We start from the raw sequence: 19,048 nt of genomic DNA, 5'->3' as shown, positions 1-19,048 counted from the left end.
TCTTGGGAGGGGCAGTCAGGGAGCAGGGGGGGTTGGATAGACGTGGGAGTCCCGGGGAGCCTGTCAGGGGGCAGGGATGTGGATAGAGGTCGGAGCAGTCAGGGAGCAGGGAGTGTTGGTTAGGGGGTGTGGTCCTGGGGGGGCGGTTAGGGATGGGGGGTCCTGGGAGGGGGCGGACAGGGAGCAGGGGAGGTTCTGAGGGGGGCAGTCAGGGGGCGGGAAGTGGGAGGGGGCAGGAACTAGGCTGTTTGGGGAGGCACAGCCTTCCCTACCTGGCCCTCCATACAGTTTCACAACCCCAATGTGGCCCTTGGGCCAAAAAGTTTTCCCACCCCTGTTCGAATGCATCCATCACCCAGGTTCCCCACCTCGCTCACTTCATGATTTCACTCCTCTTGGTCAGTGTCAAGGACACACTCCCTGTGCCCAAATCTGGGGCACTCAGTATGTGTGTGTAATCTCTCGCTTTCAGTGGAAGTTAGGGGTTTTGGCTCTTTGCCTGTAGTTCATTTTACATTATGCAGAGCTGTATGCCTTCTGCCTATGTAGCTCTCAGCCTGCTCTAACCTGGATTTGGAATACAATATCAAAATGATGCACTATAAAACAAAACATAGCAGAGGAAGCGTGATGAGATGTGGGATTAATCCCTTTAAAGTAAATACTGTTCCCTCTAACCTCAGTTTCCTGAGTCAGTGTTTGATGTCAATTTACCGTGAAGACTGAGAACAGCAGCCTAGGATGGGATGGAATCAGATTTGGGTGCAACATGAGGGACACGCATCGTAATCGGATGCAGCGGAGGAGTATACGCCTCAAGGCCAGCTGCTGGCTATTTCAGCTTTGTTACTGTGAAATCCTATCCTTTAGTCTCATTCCAAAGAAGTGGCATTTGACACCCTCCTTTAGAAATATGGTTATCTCTGGCTCACTGTATACTGTTTTCCCTCAGTGGTGGTATTGACTTTCTATTCTGTTTTTGGAGGAATGGGGAAGACGGGCTGTTTGGGAGGGGATGCTCAAATTAACTCAATTTTACATCCATCTCAAACAATATCTGCCATTATTTGATGGCAGAGAGGGATTATAGTGTGGATAAGAAGGAGCAGAACAGAGCTCCTGGAAAAATCTGCCATATTTCACTGTTGTTCAGGGTTTTTGCTCTATAAATCTCTTCGCATTTTGCTGACATGTTTTGGTCTAGTCAAGCCTACAAGGAAGCCTGTCTAAAGGCAATAGCCCATCAGCACAGTATTCCTTTAGATTTAAGTCCAGATTTGGCTCTCAGATACATTCATACAACTCGCATGGACTGCAGTGAGGGTTGTGCATATGTGGATCTGAGAGCAGACTTCTGCCCTGTAAGCACAATAAGGGTAATGTGATCTAGAGGACTGAGCCTCCTGAAGTCTAATCCCAGGTTGGGATTTGCTGTGAAACTGTGGGCAAGTCATTTAATTTTCTGTTTCTCTAGCTGTAGAATGACGATATTTACTCACCTTCGTAAAATGCTTTGAGATCCTTGGATAAGCACAGAGTATTATCTTCCAAAAGAAGGTCAGGCCAAGCAGCATAGATTGCCAAGAACCCACTGCTTCCCCCAGTGGTATTATCCCAGTGTAGCAAATGACACTGTTTCCTGGCAGTTGATCTCAAGAGAGTATGGGCCCAGTTACATCTTCTGTTTAAAGGAGTTCTCTCGTAGCTCAAGGGGAAGTGGGGGTGGTTTTGGAGCTAAAGGACAAGGTTTCTTGTCCCATCTCCACAGTTATAAGCACTTTAGCTAGTAATTGTGTTTGTTGTTCAAAGCTCATGGATTTGTTGCCCTAGGATGCATGATGCAAACATTGTTGGATACCATTAACAGTAGGTCTTATCAACTGCAAGCAGCAGCACCTGCCTTTAATTCAAAATCCATGCGCCTGGAGCAATTGGTGTATTTTAAATATGTTTAAATGAATAATAAACTTTGACTTGTGACAAGTAGAGTGAATAAGTAGAATTCTCTTTCTGATGGATGTAAGTGGTATCTGGAATCAGCTGAAGAATATAGTCTCGTATAATCAAAGTGAAATACTGTAGATGTTTTTGGAAAGCTTGGTTACTAGCTCAAAGAAGCCCAGGGCTAAGATCCAGACCAGTAAGTACTAAGTACTGCAGTGCTTTGTGTTGTGCGTACATTGACTGCCATGCTTAACTAAGTATATTACTTTTGTGGGCTGTTTTTGAGTCTAGAGAGCCAGATCCTAATAAAATCCTTGAGAATAGATCCCTGAGCACCATTTTCAAATTATCTTTTGCTGGGGGTCTTTTTGGGAGTGCCTGGGGATGAAGGGCAGTGAACAGGAGCCTGGTTCCTTGCACATGATTAAAGTGTCAGAAGAGAGGATCTCAAGGGCTGCAAAGAGGATGTGGGAGAACAAGATCCTGTTCTTTTTGGACTTCTGACCTAGCACATAGGCAGGCTGCACAATGTGTAGTCTGGTCAAGCTCAAAATAAAGTATTTGGGTCAGACTTTTCCTCCAGGGATGTTCAGTGCTCAGAATGTTTGTTAGAGAAGATTGAGAGAAGGCAAATAATCCTGTACTGCGCTCTGCTGCAGACTTCACCTATGCTTGAATAACAGCTTTCTTCTTGGGACAGACTCATTCTATTTGATGTCTCTCTTCTTTGTATAGAGCCATATCTCTCCACTGTGAACTATAGAAGGAAAAGGAGTACTTGTGGCACCTTAGAGACTAACAAATGTATTTGAGCATAAGCTTTCGTGAGCTACAGCTCACTTCATGAGATACATGCAGTGGAAAATACAGTGGGGAGATTTTATATACACAGAACATGAAACAATGGGTGTTACCATACACACTGTGACGAGAGTGATCAGGTAAGGTGAGCTACTACCAGCAGGAGAGAAAAAAAAACCTTTTATAGTGATAATCAAAGTGGGCCATTTCCAGCAGTTGACAAGAACGTCTGAGGAACGGTGGGGGGGGAGAATAAACATGGGGAAATAGTTTTACTTTGTGTAATGACACATCCACTCCCAGTCTTTACTGAAGCCTAAGTTAATGGTGTCCAGTTTGCAAATTAGTTTCAATTCAGCAGTCTCTCGTTGGAGTCTGTTTCTGAAGTTTTTTTGTTGAAGAATTGCCACTTTTAGGTCTGTAATTGAGTGACCAGAGAGATTGAAGTGTTCTCTGACTGGTTTTTGAATGTTATAATTCCTGACATCTGATTTGTGTCCATTTATTCTTTTATGTAGAGACTGTCCAGTTTGGCCAATGTACATGGCAGAGGGGCATTGCTGGCACATGATGGCATATATCACATTGGTAGATGTACAGGTGAATGAGCCTCTGATAGTGTGGCCGATGTGATTAGGCCCTATGATGGTGTCCCCTGAATAGATACGTGGACACAGTTGGCAACGGGCTTTGTTGCAAGGATAGGTTCCTGGGTTAGTGGTTTTGTTGTGTGGTGTGTGGTTGCTGGTGAGTATTTGCTTCAGGTTGGGGGGCTGTCTGTAAGCAAGGACTGGCCTGTCTCCCAAGATCTGAGAGAGTGATGGGTCATCCTTCAGAATAGGTTTTAGATCCTTGATGATGCGCTGGAGCGGTTTTAGTTGGAGGCTGAAGGTGATGGCTAGTGGTGTTCTGTTATTTTCTTTGTTGGGCCTGTCTTGTAGTAGGTAACTTCTGGGTATTCTTCTGGCTCTGTCAATCTATTTCTTCTCTTCAGCAGGTGGGTATTGTAGTTGTAAGAACACTTGATAGAGATCTTGTAGGTGTTTGTCTCTGTCTGAGGGGTTGGAGCAAATGCGGTTGTATCGTAGAGCTTGGTTGTAGACAATGGATCGTGTGGTGTGGTCTGGATGAAAGCTGGAGGCATGTAGATAGGCATAGCGGTCAGTAGGTTTCCAGTATAGGATGGTGTTTATGTGACCATCACTTATTAGCACTGTCGTGTCCAGGAAGTGGATCTCTTGTGTGGACTGGTCCAGGCTGAGGTTGATGGTGGGATGGAAATTGTTGAAATCATGGTGGAATTCCTCAAGGGCTTCTTTTCCATAGGTCCAGATGATGAAGATGTCGTCAATGTAGCACAAGTAGAGTAGGGGCATTAGGGGACGAGAGCTGAGGAAGCGTTGTTCTAAGACAGCCATAAAAATGTTGGCATACTGTGGGGCCATGCGGGTACCCATAGCAGTGCCGCTGATTTGAAGGTATACATTGTCCCCAAATGTGAAATAGTTATGGGTGAGGACAAAGTCACAAAGTTCATCCACCAGGTTTGCTGTGACATTATCGGAGATACTGTATCCTGACGACTTGTAGTCCATCTTTGTGTGGAATGTTGGTGTAGAGGGCTTCTACATCCATAGTGGCTAGGGTGGTGTTTTCAGGAAGATCACCGATGGATTGTAGTTTCCTCAGGAAGTCAGTGGTGTCTCGAAGATAGCTGGGAGTGCTGGTAGCATAGGGCCTGAGGAGGGAGTCTACATAGCCAGACAATCCTGCTGTCAGGGTGCCAATGCCTGAGATGATGGGGCGCCCAGGATTTCCAGGTTTATGGATCTTGGGTAGCAGATAGAATACCCCTGGTCTGGGTTCTAGGGGTGTGTCTGTGAGGATTTGTTCTTGTGCTTTTTCAGGGAGTTTCTTGAGCAGATGGTGTAGTTTCTTTTGGTAACTCTCAGTGGGATCAGAGGGTAATGGCTTGTAGAAAGTGGTGTTGGAGAGCTGCCTAGCAGCCTCTTGTTCATTTTCTGACGTATTCATGATGATAACAGCACCTCCTTTGTCAGCCTTTTTGATTATGATGTCAGAGTTGTTTCTGAGGCTGTGGATGTCATTGTGTTCTGCACGGCTGAGGTTATGGGGCAAGTGATGCTGCTTTTCCACAATTTCAGCCCATGCACGTCGGCGGAAGCACTCTATGTAGAAGTCCAGTCTGCTGTTTTGACCTTCAGGAGGAGTCCACCCAGAATCCTTCTTTTTGTATTCTTGGTAAGAAGCTCTCTGTTGGTTAGTATGCTGTTCAGAGGTTTGTTGGAAATATTCCTTGAGTCGGACACGCCTGCTGGTAATAGCTCACCTTACCTGATCACTCTCGTCACAGTGTGTATGGTAACACCCATTGTTTCATGTTCTCTGTGTACATAAAATCTCCCCACTGTATTTTCACTGCATGCATCCGATGAAGTGAGCTGTAGCTCATGAAAGCTTAGTGCCACAAGTACTCCTTTTCTTTTTGTGGATACAGACTAATACGGCTGCTACTCTGAAACCTATGAACTATAGAGTGCTTCTTTATTCTCCACTTCTGGGCTCAGCAGGCCTACAGTTTACATGTGCTGTAGAGTGGGTTGCCAGGGGTATTTTGTGGAAAAGACGGCTGTGTTGTTAAAACCGAGATTTCTCCCCTCCAGAATAGTTAAGGATTTTTTTTTTACTGTCTGAAATTGTGATTTTGAAAGGTTTTTGTTGTTGAGTGAAGAGGAAATTGTTCCTGAAGAAGTGTGTGTGAAGGCTGGGCTTATCACAGTGTGCTCTAGACAGGGAGCAATACAGGACTGACTGTTTAGGTCTACTATTGTTGAGCCCCTGCCTCCTCAGCAGATGATAGAGAGGAAAATGAGCCTATCAGTAGTAAACAGTTTGTTTTCCTCTTACCTTGCAGGTTTTCTTTCCTGTGTGTGGCCTTGCCATGTCACTGATACCCATGTAATGATGAGGTTTGCAGTGGCAACATTATAAAACACTACAGTCACAGTTACAGGGCAAGCTGTGCTTTAGACTCCTTTTGAATATAGCTTCTGGAGTACAGCTTCACCCCTCTCTGGGTGGGATCACATGCCACATGGTCTATACCATTCTTAGACTGAATTTCTGGACTGGGCAGGCCCCCTCTCCACCTCCCGTTTACCAAATATAGTAACATGACAGGCCCACCTGTGTTTGGCACCTGTTAGCCCTTTTCCTCTGGTTCCAGTGGTGGATGGAAGTAACTCAAAACCAGCTTCTTCAAACAGAATATTATTTATTTACCCAAAGGTGAATGTAGCAAGCAGAAAAAAGGGATAAAACAACAAAAGGCCTGTATGCCTGAGTCAGGCCTAAACTTCATCCTTTCCTTGCCAGTTTTGGGTGAGTTCTACTCACCCCAGATGCCCTGCTCCTGGGGGAGACAGACTCTGAAGCATTCTCTCTTTTTCTCTCTCTCTCTGTCAGAGGCTCATTTCCAGCTGCTGCCCTGCCTTCCTCTCTAGTCCAGTGTCTTTACTGGTTTAGTGCCCCTTTTTCCAGGCCAGAGCCTAGGATCAGAATGAAGCTTGCCAACCTGGCTTGATCCAGGTAGGTGGGCATTCCCAATTAGTAGCTCTCCCATTGTTCCCTTAAGGTACCTCATAGTTGTAATTGTTTTGATTCCTGTTTGTTTCCCTGTAACAGCCTCCTTTCATTTAATTCCTTGCGGTCAGGCTGGACAATAGCAAATTGGTAAACAGACATGCCTATGGTAATCATAGAAATAATCCGAATATCTCCTTTATTTTCTATGGCTACAATTTTAAAATCAGAGTTGAATCTGAAAATGCAGGTTTCTTTATAACCGCTGATGTTCACAGATGATTTCCTAAGGGGTTGATCTCCCTCTCCTCAAATGGAGACGGGTACCACAGGATGTGTCTGTCCTGGAAAACATCACTGCTTCACTGTACTTGGTATCGGTATGTTAAACTAAGCTGTTCTTCCTCTTGACAGGTGCACAGTGCCCTTTGCTCAGTCTGCTCTTGGTGCAGTGTAGCCTGGCTCTTCCTCCGACTCTGCACACAGCTGCTCAGCAAGGTAAAAGAAAAATGGATGTAACTGTGATCATTTTGGACTGGGTGGTGTGGGGCAAGGGACAGGATGAGAGCAGTCCTGTTCCTGGGATCTTTGGTTTGGCATGTTGCTGACCACTATGGAAAATGGCCATTTTCTCATTCTAGGAGATGGTGATGAATTCACCTTTCTCTCATTGGGTCATAGTACACTCAGCTCTCCCTTTTCTGTTGCCGTTTGTGAGGTGCCTTAGAGTACAAATAATGTTTTGCAGTTCTTTAGAATGTCTCAACATTAAAAAGCACCCTGGGACAGGGAGTATCCTTTTGTTTTGTGTTTGTATGGTGTGTAGCACAATGGAGTCCTGGTGTAAGATTGAGATCCTAGATGCTACCATAATACACATCATATCATCTCTGTGAAATAGATAAATGTTTACACAATTTTACATCTGGGTAAACTGAGGCATGGCAAGCAAGTTAATGATAGCATTTTAGACTAGAACCAAGACTCACTGGATAATGCATCCTTCTTGCAAAACATAAAGAAACTATAACATCCTGGAGTGTGATGCAGGTGTCAATAAGTAATCTTTTCTGTCCTGTCCAATATGCACTTGAAAGTCGGAATGCTTTGTGCAGGGTTGTTCGAGGGGACATTGAAAGGCTGCAGTTGGCCTCTCCAGAGTGCACCTATAACTGTGTTTTTAGTGCCAGTTAGCTGTAAATTCAAAAGCAAATCTGGTCCTTATGTAATGATTCACATCCGTCCACAGTTGGATAGGAACAATTGCCAACATATTAAGAGAGCTAACACATGCTCCATTGTATGAACTGCACCTGTGTTCCTGCTCTTCCCAGGTGTAGGTGAATCCCGTTCTTTGAAGGCAGAGTACGGTACGTACACAAATATATAATGTTGAACAGAAGCTGGGGAGGAAGTGAAGCCAGTTGTGCTCTGCACGCAGAGGGAATGACTGGCTGGCTGGTGTAAAGGCACAGATTAATCCAGGCACAGCACCAAGCACTCAAGAGAGGTTTTTGGTAGGAGAGGGTTATGCCTCACTGCCAGACTGTTGGAGTCTCTTCTCATGTTTTTTCTCACTCACCCTCCAAATCTCCTCAATTTCCTTTCTTTCTCCTTCTCTTCTGCTCTCCTCCTCCCTCCTCTGTTGTCTACCCATTATTCAGAAGGTAGCACATAGTGGCTGATAGGAATATATTGTAGTAGAAGAGGTGGTCTGAGGATTATGAAAGAGTTAATGGGTGGAACAGCAGATTGAGGGGTAATTTTAGGTTGTCTTCCGGGAACAGTAGAGATAAGAGATTATGACTGATATCTCCCCAGCACTCCCTCAGCTGCTTATCAGCATGAGGTTCAGGGCTGTGTGTTTGTGACCTGAAAAGGATGTTCCAGCACAAGGTTTCCAGCCCTGTGGGTCTGCTCCTCTCATGTCGCCTTGTACTGTAGTAATTACTGCAATGACTGAGAAGGGGTATATTAGAAGGGGAGATGCAGGGTCACACATCTTGGTCTGGTTTGTGTGCAGCCCTTTTCGTGTTTAATGTCCATACCTGTTTCCAAGTTAGGGCTAGTCAATGCTGGAAAATGAAGCCATGTTATAACACGTGCTAGCACACACCACATTAAACACTCTGTGGAGAGGTTAGCCATGACCAGCTCACATGATTTTAAAAGATGACAGTCCTTGTGTACACTAAGTGCTAAGTTGTGCGTTACAACCAATATCATTTCCCAGAGTGGCAAGCCCTTAGATCTCCCTGCTAGCTTGGAGACTTGCTTAATGAGCTCCCTGGCATGCAGTAGTGACATTAACTGGCCTTGGTGGTGGCTGCTGGCCAAATCTCCCTGTGCTACCATTTTATTGCTTTTCATGCTGGCTAACCATTATTTCAGGAGTTGGTCAGTCTGTGCCTTTACCCAGAGTGTCTCTTAGCACCCCAGGTAACAGTATGGGAGAGCTATAGTCTCAGCATCTCTCAGCGGGATGGTGGTTCCTAATCACTGGTACTTAAAATTCTGAGCCCTGGTGTTCTGCCTCAACACACTTCACTCACTTATGCCTTCTGTAAAGTACACTGGCTCTTGGGCTGATCCTGACACCAGTGTTGTGCAGAAGAGGAGGGATCTTATTGCTGGGTACAGGAAAAGGGAGAGCAAGGCCATGGTCAGATGGTACAGTCAATTCCGTAGTTGGGTAATGGGTATAGTGGCCGGAAAAGGTTGAATCCTAGCATTAGGTAATGGTGTAAGGAAGGTGTACTGGTTGTGAGGGTAGCTTGGAGGGCTTCCAGCCCCATCCTTCCCGCAGCAGTGCTGTAGTAGGAGGGAGTATAATTCCCTTCTTCCTTCTCCCTCTTTTCTGTGTTGCTCTGTCCCCTTCGCTCCCTTTCCATACTCTGCCCTCATTATTGTATCTGAAACACTGTAAAATATTGTATCTGCTGGCACTTAACATTAAAAAGGTTGCAGAGCAGTTTTTAAACTAAGAGACGGCGGAAAGCTGATTGCTGCAGAGGAGCATATGGATCGGACAGAGACTTCTCTTAGAGGAGAGTCTATTGATAGAGAGTCTCTAGGTTTTAGTCAGGAGGAGAGGATGGAAGAGGGTCAAGTATAGGCCAGATTAGATGAGAAACATTCACATAAAGAATCTGACACATCAAAAAAGGGCAGACAAATAAACAGTGACCAGTTTTTAAAGTGCTTGTACACATGCTAGAAGTCTAAATAATAAGATGGGAGAACTAGAGTGCCTCATGTTAAAGGAGAATATTGATATAATAGACATCACAGAAGCCTGGTGGAGTGAGGACAATCAATGGGACACAATCATTCCGGGGTACAAAATACATCGGAAGGACAGAACATGTCATGTGGGGGTGGGGGGTGAAGTGGCACTATATGTGAAAGAAAATGTAGAATCAAATGAAATAAAAATCTTAAATGAATCCACATTTTCCATAGAATCTCTATGGATAGTAATTCCATGCTCTAATAAGAATATAACAGTAGGGATCTATTATTGACCACCTGACCAGGACAGTGAAATGCTAAGGAGATTAGAGAGGCTATCAAAATAAAGAACTCAATAATACTGATACTAATACTAATAGTGGGGGATTTCAATTATCCCCATATTGACTGGGTACATGTCACCTCAGGACGAAATGCAGAGACAAAATTTCTCGATACTTTAAATGACTGCTTCTTGGAGCAGCTGGTACAGGAACCCACAGGGGACAGGCAACTCTCGATCTAGTCCTGAGTGGAGTGCAGGATCTGGTCCAAGAGGTAACTATAACAGGACCGCTTGGAAATAGTGACCATAATATAATAACATTTAACATTTCTGTGGTGGAAAGAACACCTCAACAGCCCAACACTATGGCATTTAATTTCAGAAAGGGGAACTATGCAAAAATGAGGAGGTTAGTTAAACAGAAATTAAAAGGTACAGTGACTAGAGTGAAATCCCTGCAAGCTGCATGGACGCTTTTCAAAGACACAATAATAGAGGCTCAAATTAAATGTATACCCCAAATTAAAGAACACAGTAAAAGGACTAAAAAAGAGCCACCACGGCTTAACAACCATGTAACGAAGAGAGGGAAGAGCATCTTCGCAAGCAGGCTGGCTAACCTAGTGAGGAGGGCTTTAAACTAGGTTCACCGGGGAAAGGGGACCAAAGCAATGAGGTAAGTGGGGACGTGGGATACCGGGAGGAAGCACGAACAGGAGAGCGCGAGAGGGGAGGGCTCCTGCCTCATACTACGAAAGCAGGACAAACAGCAAGTTATCTCAAGTGTCTGTACACAAATGCAAGAAGCCTGGGAAACAAGCAGGGATAACTGGAAGTCCTGGCACAGTCAAGGAATTATGATGTGACTGGAATAACAGAGACTTGGTGGGATAACTCACATGCCTGGAGTACTGTCATGGATGGATATAAACTGTTCAGGAAGGACAGGCAGGGCAGGAAAGGTGGGGGAGTTGCATTGTATGTAAGAGAGCAGTATGACTGCTCAGAGCTCCGGTATGAAACTGCAGAAAAAACCTGAGAGTCTCTGGATTAAGTTTAGAAGTGTGAGCAACAAGGGTGATGTCGTGGTGGGAGTCTGCTATAGACCACCAACCAGGGGGATGAGGTGGACGAGGCTTTCTTCCGGCAATTAACGGAAGTTACTAGATTGCAGGCCCTGGTTTTCATGGGAGACTTCAATCACCCTGATATCTGCTGGGAGGGCAATACAGCGGTGCACAGACAATCCAGGAAGTTTTTGGAAAGTGTAGGGGACAATTTCTTGGTGCAAATGCTGGAGGAACCAACTAGGGGCAGAGCTCTTCTTGACCTGCTGCTCACAAACTGGGAAGAATTAGTAGGGGAAGCAAAAGTGGATGGGAACCTGGGAGGCAGCGACCATGAGATGGTTGAGTTCAGGATCCTGACACAAGGAAGAAAGGAGAGCAGCAGAATACAGACCCTGTACTTCAGAAAAGCAGACTTTGACAACCTCAGTGAACTGATGGGCAGGATCCCCTGGGAGAATACCATGAGGGGGAAAGGAGTCCAGGAGAGCTGGTTGTATTTTAAAGAATCCTTATTGAGGTTACAGGGACAAACCATCCCGAAGTGTAGAAAGAATAGTAAATCTGGCAGGCGACCAGCTTGGCTTAACAGTGAAATCCTTGCTGATCTTAAACACAAAAAAGAAGCTTACAAGAAGTGGAAGATTGGACAAATGACCAGGGATCAGTATAAAGATATTGCTCGGGCTTGCAGGAGTGAAATCAGGAAGACCAAATCACAGCTGGAGTTGCAGCTAGCAAGAGATGTTAAGAGTAACAAGAAGGGTTTCTTCAGGTATGTTAGCAACAAGAAGAAAGTCAAGGAAAATGTGGGCCCCTTACTGAATGAGGGAGGCAACCTAGTGACAGAGGATTTGGAAAAAGCTAATGTACTCAATGCTTTTTTTGCCTCTGTCTTCACAAACAAGGTCAGCTCCCAGACTACTGCACTGAGCAGCACAGCATGAGGAGGAGGTGACCAGCCCTCTGTGGAGAAAGAAGTGGCTCGGGACCATTTAGAAAAGCTGGACGAGCACAAGTCCATGGGGCCGGATGCGCTGCATCCGAGAGTTCTAAAGGAGTTGGCGGATGTGATTGCAGAGCCATTGGCCATTATCTTTGAAATCTCCTGGCGATGGGGGGAGGTCCCGGACTACTGGAAAAAGGCTAATGTAGTGCCCATCTTTAAAAAAGGGAAGAAGGAGGATCCGGGGAACTACAGGCCAGTCAGCCTCACCTCAGTCCCTGGAAAAATCATGGAGCAGGTCCTCAAGAAATCAATTCTGAAGCACTTCGAGGAGAGGAAAGTGATCAGGAACAGTCAGCATGGATTCACCAAGGGCAAGTCATGCCTGACTAATCTAATTGCCTTCTATGACAAGATAACTGGCTCTGTGGATGAGGGGAAAGCAGTGGACATGTTGTTCCTTGACTTTAGCAAAGCTTTAGACACGGTCTCCCACAATATTCTTGCCAGCAAGTTAAAGAAGTATGGGCTGGATGAATGGACTATAAGGTGGATAGAAAGCTGGCTAGATTGTCGGACTCAACGGGTAGTGATCAATGGCTCCATGTCTAGTTGGCAGCCGGTATCAAGTGGAGTGCCCCAGGGGTCGGTCCTGGGGCCGATTTTGTTCAATATCTTCATAAATGATCTGGAGGATGGTGTGGATTGCACCCTCAGCAAGTTTGCAGATGACACTAAACTGGGGAGCAGAGGTAGATACGCTCGAGGGTAGGGATAGGAGACAGAGGGACCTAGGCAAATTAGAGGACTGGGCCAAAAGAAATCTGAGGAGGTTCAACAAGGACAAGTGCAGAGTCCTGAACTTAGGACGGAAGAATCCAATGCACTGCTACAGACTAGGGACCGATTGGCTAGGCAGCAGTTGTGCAGAAAAGGACGTAGGGGTTACAGTGGACGAGAAGCTGGATATGAGTCAACAGTGTGCCATTGTTGCCAAGAAGGCCAATGGCATTTTGGGATGTATAAGTAGGGGCATTGCCAGCAGATAGAGGGACGTGATCGTTCCCCTCTATTCGACATTGTTGAGGCCTCATCTGGAGTACTGTGTCCAGTTTTGGGCCCCACACTACAAGAAGGATGTGGAAAAATTGGAAAGAGTCCAGCGGAGGGCAACAAAAATGATTAGGGGACTGGAACACATGACTTATGAGCAGAGGCTGAAGGAACTGGGATTGTTTAGTCTGTGGAAGAGAAGAATGAGGGGGGATTTGATAGCTGCTTTCAACTACCTGAAAGGGGGTTCCAAAGAGGATGGATCTAGACTGTTCTCAGTGGTAGCGGATGACAGAACGAGGAGTAATGGTCTCAAGTTGCAGTGGGGGAGGTTTAGGTTGGATATTAGGAAAAAGTAACATACTGATGTCAGTACAGAGGTAAATAGAAAGGAGCATAAGCACGGACAAATTAAATGTAAAAATGTAATAAGGAAAGCCAAAAGGAGTTTGAAGAACAGCTAGCCAAAAGCTCAAAAGGTAATAACAGTATGTTTTTTAAGTACATCAGATGCAGGAAGCCTGCTAAACAACCAGTAGGGCCCCTGGATGATCGAGATACAAAAGGAGCACTTAAAGACAATAAAGTCATCGCGGAGAAACTAAATGAATTCTTTCTTCAGTCTTCATGGCTTAGGATGTCAGGGAGATTCCCAAACCTGAGCCATCTTTTGTAGGTGACAAATCTGAGGAATTGTCACAGATTAAAGTGTCACTAGAGGAGGTTTTGAAATTAATTGAGAAACTTAACAGTAACAAGTCACCGGGACCAGATGGCATTCACCCAAGAGTTCTGAAAGAACTCAAATGTGAAATTGGGGAACTATTAACTATGGTTTGTAACCTGTCCCTTAAACCAGCTACTGTACCCAATGACTGGAAGATAGCTAATGGAACTCCAATATTTAAGAAGGGCTCTAGAGGTGATCCTGGCAATTACAGACTGGTAAGTCTAACGTCAGTACCGGGCAAATTAGTTGAAACAATAGTAAAGAATAAAATTGTCAGACACATAGAAGAACATAAATTGTTGTGCAAAAGTCAACATGGTTTCTCTAAAGGGAGATCGTGTTTTACTAATCTATTAGAGTTCTCTGAGGGGGTCAACAAACATGTGGACAAAGGGGATCCAGTGGACATAGTGTACTTAGATTTCCAGAACCCTTTGACAAGGTCTCTCACCGAAGGCTCTTACGTAAATTAAGTTGTCATGGGATAAGAGGGAAGATCTTTTCATGGATTGAGAACTGGTTAAAAAACAGGGAACAAAGGGTAGGAATAAAAGGTAAATTTTCAGAATGGAGAGGAGTAACTAGTGGTGTTCCCCAAGGTCAGTCCTAAGACCAATCCTATTCAACTTATTCATAAATGATCTGGAGAAAGGGGTAAACAGTGAGGTGGCAAAGTTTGCAGATGATACTAAACTGCTCAAGATAGTTAAGACCAGGGGTCTCAAACACGCATGCGGCCCGCGGAGTTATTTGCTGCGATCTGCCAAGCTCCCTGTGGCCCCTCTCTGCCCCCCGAGTTATTTCCTGCAGCCACCAAGCTCCCCTCACCCCCCCCACCACAGTGTGCTGTGTCCCCACTCCTCTGCCTACCTCTAGGCTCCTCCGACCGCCAAACAGCTGTTTGGCGGCACTTAGGGCTTTCCAGGAGGGAGGGGGGAGGAGCGGGGAGCTGCATCTCAGGGGAGGAGGCGGAGAAGAGGCGGGGCAGGGGTGGGGATTTGGGTAAGGGTTTGGAATTGGGGCAGGGAAGGGGTGGGAGGAGGTGGGGCAGGGGCGGGGCCTCATGGAAGGGGTGGAGTGGGAGCAGGGGTGGGAGGGTGTCAATGATGCGGCCCTCGGGCCAATGTACTAGTCCTCATGTGGCCCTCCTGGTGATTTTAGTTTGAGATCCCTGGTTAAGACCAAAGCAGACTGTGAAGAACTTAAAAAAGATCTCACAAAACAAAGTGATTGGGCGACAAAATGGCAAATGAAATTTAATGTAGATAAATGTAAAGTAATGCACATTGGAAAAAATAACCCCAACTATACATACAATATGATGGGGGCTAATTTAGCTACAACTAATCAGGAGAGAGATCTTGGAGTCATCGTGGATAGTTCTCTGAAGACGTCCACGCAGTGTGCAACGGCAGTCAAAAACGCAAATGGGATGTTAGGAATCATTAAAAAGGGGATAGAGAATAAGACGGAGAATATCTTATTGCCCTTATATAAATCCATGGTACGCCCACATCTTGAATACTGCGTACAGATGTGGTCCCCTCATCTCAAAAAAGATAAGCTGGCGTTCGAAAAGGTTCAGAAAAGGGCAACTAAAATGATTAGGGGTTTGGAACGGGTCCCATATGACGAGAGATTAAAGAGGCTAGGACTTTTCAGCTTGGAAAAGAGGAGACTAAGGGGGGATATGATAGAGGTCTATAAAATCATGAGTGGTGTGGAGAAAGTGAATAAGGAAAAGTTATTTACTTGTTCCCATAATATAAGAACTAGGGGCCACCAAATGAAATTAATGGGCAGTAGGTTTAAAACAAATAAAAGGAAGTAGTTCTTCACTCCGCGCACAGTCAACCTGTGGAACTTCTTGCCTGAGGAGGTTGTGAAGGCTAGGACTATAACAGGGTTTAAAAGAGAACTGGATAAATTCATGGAGGTTAAGTCCATTAATGGCTATTAGCCAGGATGAGTAAGGAATGGTGTCCCTAGCCTCTGTTTGTCAAAGGGTGAAGGTGGATGGCAGGAGAGAGATCACTTAATCATTACCTGTTCTTTTCACTCCCTCTGGGGCACCTGACATTGGCCACTGTCGGCAGACAGGACACTGGGCTAAATGGACCTTTGGTCTGACCCAGTGTGGCCGTTCTTATATTCTTAAACTGTAAAGTAACAGCATAAATACTCATCCAAATCTCAGTAACTTTAGTAGAGCAAAAGTGGGATGGGAAGGGGCCTTGTTCGTGCATTTTTGTTACCAGATGTGATTTGACGGCTAAGAATAAAGAGGAACTTTGCGTACAGCAACTTCCCGTGTGCCAGGAATAAGAGAGAGAAAATTGTCAGTTGGAAACAGCAGGAGCTGCATTAGCAAATATAAATGAAACAGATGGCTGAGATGTTGCAGCTGTTGCTTAGAATCTCCTGGAAGATCTTTAGCTTGGAGCTGCAGGAGACTCTTTTTAAAGGGATAATGAAAACAAAAATACAAACTTTAAGTTCAGGATCACCAAAAAAAATAAAGGCATCCACTTGAATGAGATGAAATTCACCAGGCACTAATTCTTTTTTCACATTGCAAATCTCAGAGCTATGGAATTTAGTTCTGGGTCAGAAATTGCAAGTACATGTTGTAGATCAGAGGTGGGCCAACTACGGCCCGCTGGCCACATCCAGCCCGCGGGACCGTCCTGCTTGGCCCTTGAGCTCTCAGCCCTTCCCCTGCTGTCCCCCCTCCCCTGCAGCCTCAGCTCGCCGTGCCACCAGCGCTCTGGGCGGTGGGGCTGTGACCTTCTGCCAGGCAACACGGTGGTGGGGCTGGCTCGGCTGGGTGGCATGCCTGCCAGACATGCTGCTTTGATCAGCATGGTAAGGGGGCAGGGAGCAGGGGGATTGGATAAGGGGCAAGGGGTTCCAGGGGGCAGTCAGGGGACAGGGAGCAGGGGGCGGTTGGATGGGGCAGAGGTTCTGGGGGGGTGATCAGGGCACGGGAAACGGGGGGGTTGGATAGGTGTGGGAGTCACGGGGGGCCTGTCGGGGGTGTATGGATAGGGGTCGGGGCAGTCAGGGGACAGGGAGTAGGGGGAGTTGGATAGGGGGTGGGGTCCTGGGGGAGCGGTTAGGGGTGGGGGGGTCCTGGGAGGGCGTGGTCAGGGGACAAGGAGCGGGGGGGGGGTTGGATGGGTGGGGGGTTCTTAGGGGGGCAGGAAGTGGGAAGGGGCGGATAGGGGGCAGGGGCCAGGCTGTTTGGGGAGGCATAGCCTTCCCTACCCGGCCCTCCATACAGTTTTGCAACCCCAATGTGGCTCTCAGGCCAAAAAGTTTGCCTGCCCCTGTTGTAGATTGTCATACAGTGGACTTGCCTGGTTACTTAGTAATATTCTTTCTGTTCTTCCATGTGAGACACCCAGTCTCTGGCAAAAGCTGCTAGAGAAGGGGGATATTGTACTTCCCACTGCACTGTTATGATCCTTAGCGTACTGTTTTTAAAGACGTGTGGATGCTTCAGGAAAAGCTTTTGAAAATATTTTATGTAGAAATAATTCTTCTTTTATTACAGTGTTGCACCAGGGATGTTAAAGTTCTGATTGAGGAGGCATTTTCATGTAAAGCACATTAAAACAGACACATCACAAATTTAGTCTTCAGGTGATGTTTCTCAGGGTCGTTTCTATCCCAAAGATGATTTCCTGCCCCTTCCATGTGTGGAAAAAAAGGACAACATTGCTTCTGAGTGTTGTGGTTTCATCACAGCAGGAAAAACTGGAGTTTCAGTGATGAGCAGTGTTTGGGTTTTTTTGTTTTTTTTTACATTTTACTTTTTGGTAACCAAAAGAGGCTTATTTTCAGATTGGCAGTGCATTTTGTCCTCAGTGAAGACTAACTTTTGTTGTAAAGGCCATAGATGATAGTAAAGACCTGCATGCAGTTTTTGTGTGTATCTGATGATCTGCATGTTAAAATAGATATAGCTTCATTTGAATCCTTCATTGCACATTCAGACAAATGGCTTTGAATGCACAAACACGCTCCCAGACAAACTGATCACCTGTTCACAAGAGTTTTGTTTCTTGTGTTTTGTTTTGTTTTTTTTAATACAAAGATTTGTTAATGCGTTATGGTTGAGCTTTTAAACACTATTTAAAATTCAGGAAATTCTGAGTTAGGGTTATGTAACAGCCCCCTTGTGCATGTTTTGTTTGTCTTTATTACTTTGTTGTATATTTTTTTCCAAATTATATCGTTTCCTTACCATAAATATATCTAAGTGCATATAAAACAAAAGCATAAAATCTATTCCTGAAATCATCTATACTTACAAAATGTTGGGACTGCTGAAAGAAGTCCTTTCCCTCGCTTTCTCCCACCCCCCAAAAAAAATACCTCTTCCCATTTAATTATTTAATTCACCCTTCTCCCTGCCCTCCCACATATAGTTTGAATAAATAGACACACTGTAATGTGCTCTGAAGGTCAGCGAACCTGGCCTCTATTGGACAAAGTGTGGGGTGGGGAGGAGTGAGTTCTGGAGTCAGGCACCACTCATTGAGAAATATTTGCTCCCAGATGGCTAAATCCGGGCACTACCCACTCCAGAGACTTCACTGATCATCACTGTTCAGTAAGAGTTTGAAGGGAAATATAGTCTCAAAGGTAGCCAGAACACAAACCATGAAGGACATTGTAGGTCAAAACCAGCACCTTGAACCTCTTTCCTGCTGGGGCGGCTGGAGTCTTATAGCCTTGACCCATCCCACTATCAAGGCTGTGACCAGTGAAACAACAGGTAGAGGTGAGCCTGGCACCACTTCGGCAGGCTGCCTGTCATGTGTGAGCATGCTTTCATGTAAAATGCATTCTCAGTAATAGGGGCATTAGTCACTCTCAGCATGCTGTCAAGATCCTTCCCTCGCCTTACTTCAGGGTTATACGTTGGGCACTTGAGTCATAACTTTGAATTTCTTTACCTTTTACCTCCTGCTCCAGAGGTACGGGGAGGGCAAAAAACAGTCTTTCAGGTTTCTCCTCTGGCCAGTCAAGGCTTTTTTATTTTTTTAAGGGACTTAATCAACGTGAGCATATGACCCACACTTACTGGGAATTCCTTGTTCATGGTGAAAGATTGCAATCTCCGATCCCCATCATGAATGGGGTTCAACATGTTACTTGCACCTGTCAGCGTGTGCAGCCCTAGACATCTAAGGGCATCACAGACCTATTGCTCAATCTCTGGTGGCTGAACGCCACTTGTCCCTCTAAGAAGTTGGACGCCAACAGCTTGGGAGTCGCATAACTAGTTAACGTGCCAGAGTCTCGTTTGTTATTGGAATTAACCAGACAAATGGCTCCACTGAGCATCAGCCTATAACTGCCTCTCCTCTGTCTGCACC

General features: G+C 45.5%; 1 protein-coding gene across 9 annotated transcripts in view; it reads left to right on the top strand.

The window, feature by feature from the left end:
* Positions 1–19,048, top strand: part of NDST2 (N-deacetylase and N-sulfotransferase 2) — a 251,442-nt gene that overhangs the window by 103,957 nt on the left and 128,437 nt on the right. For 8 of the 9 annotated variants that reach the window (XM_074958452.1, XM_074958459.1, XM_074958454.1 and 5 more), the window contains one exon: positions 6,763–6,846. The gene's annotated coding sequence lies outside the window, so the exon portion shown is untranslated. Of the gene's footprint in view, positions 1–6,762; positions 6,847–13,818; positions 13,877–19,048 lie in introns of those variants that run through there. The other variant, XM_074958466.1, reaches the window with a different exon arrangement.

Source organism: Natator depressus, chromosome 7 (genome assembly GCF_965152275.1).
Source record: "Natator depressus isolate rNatDep1 chromosome 7, rNatDep2.hap1, whole genome shotgun sequence".
Classification (NCBI taxonomy): Eukaryota; Metazoa; Chordata; order Testudines; family Cheloniidae; genus Natator; species Natator depressus.
This window is presented reverse-complemented; position numbering and strand designations above follow the sequence as displayed.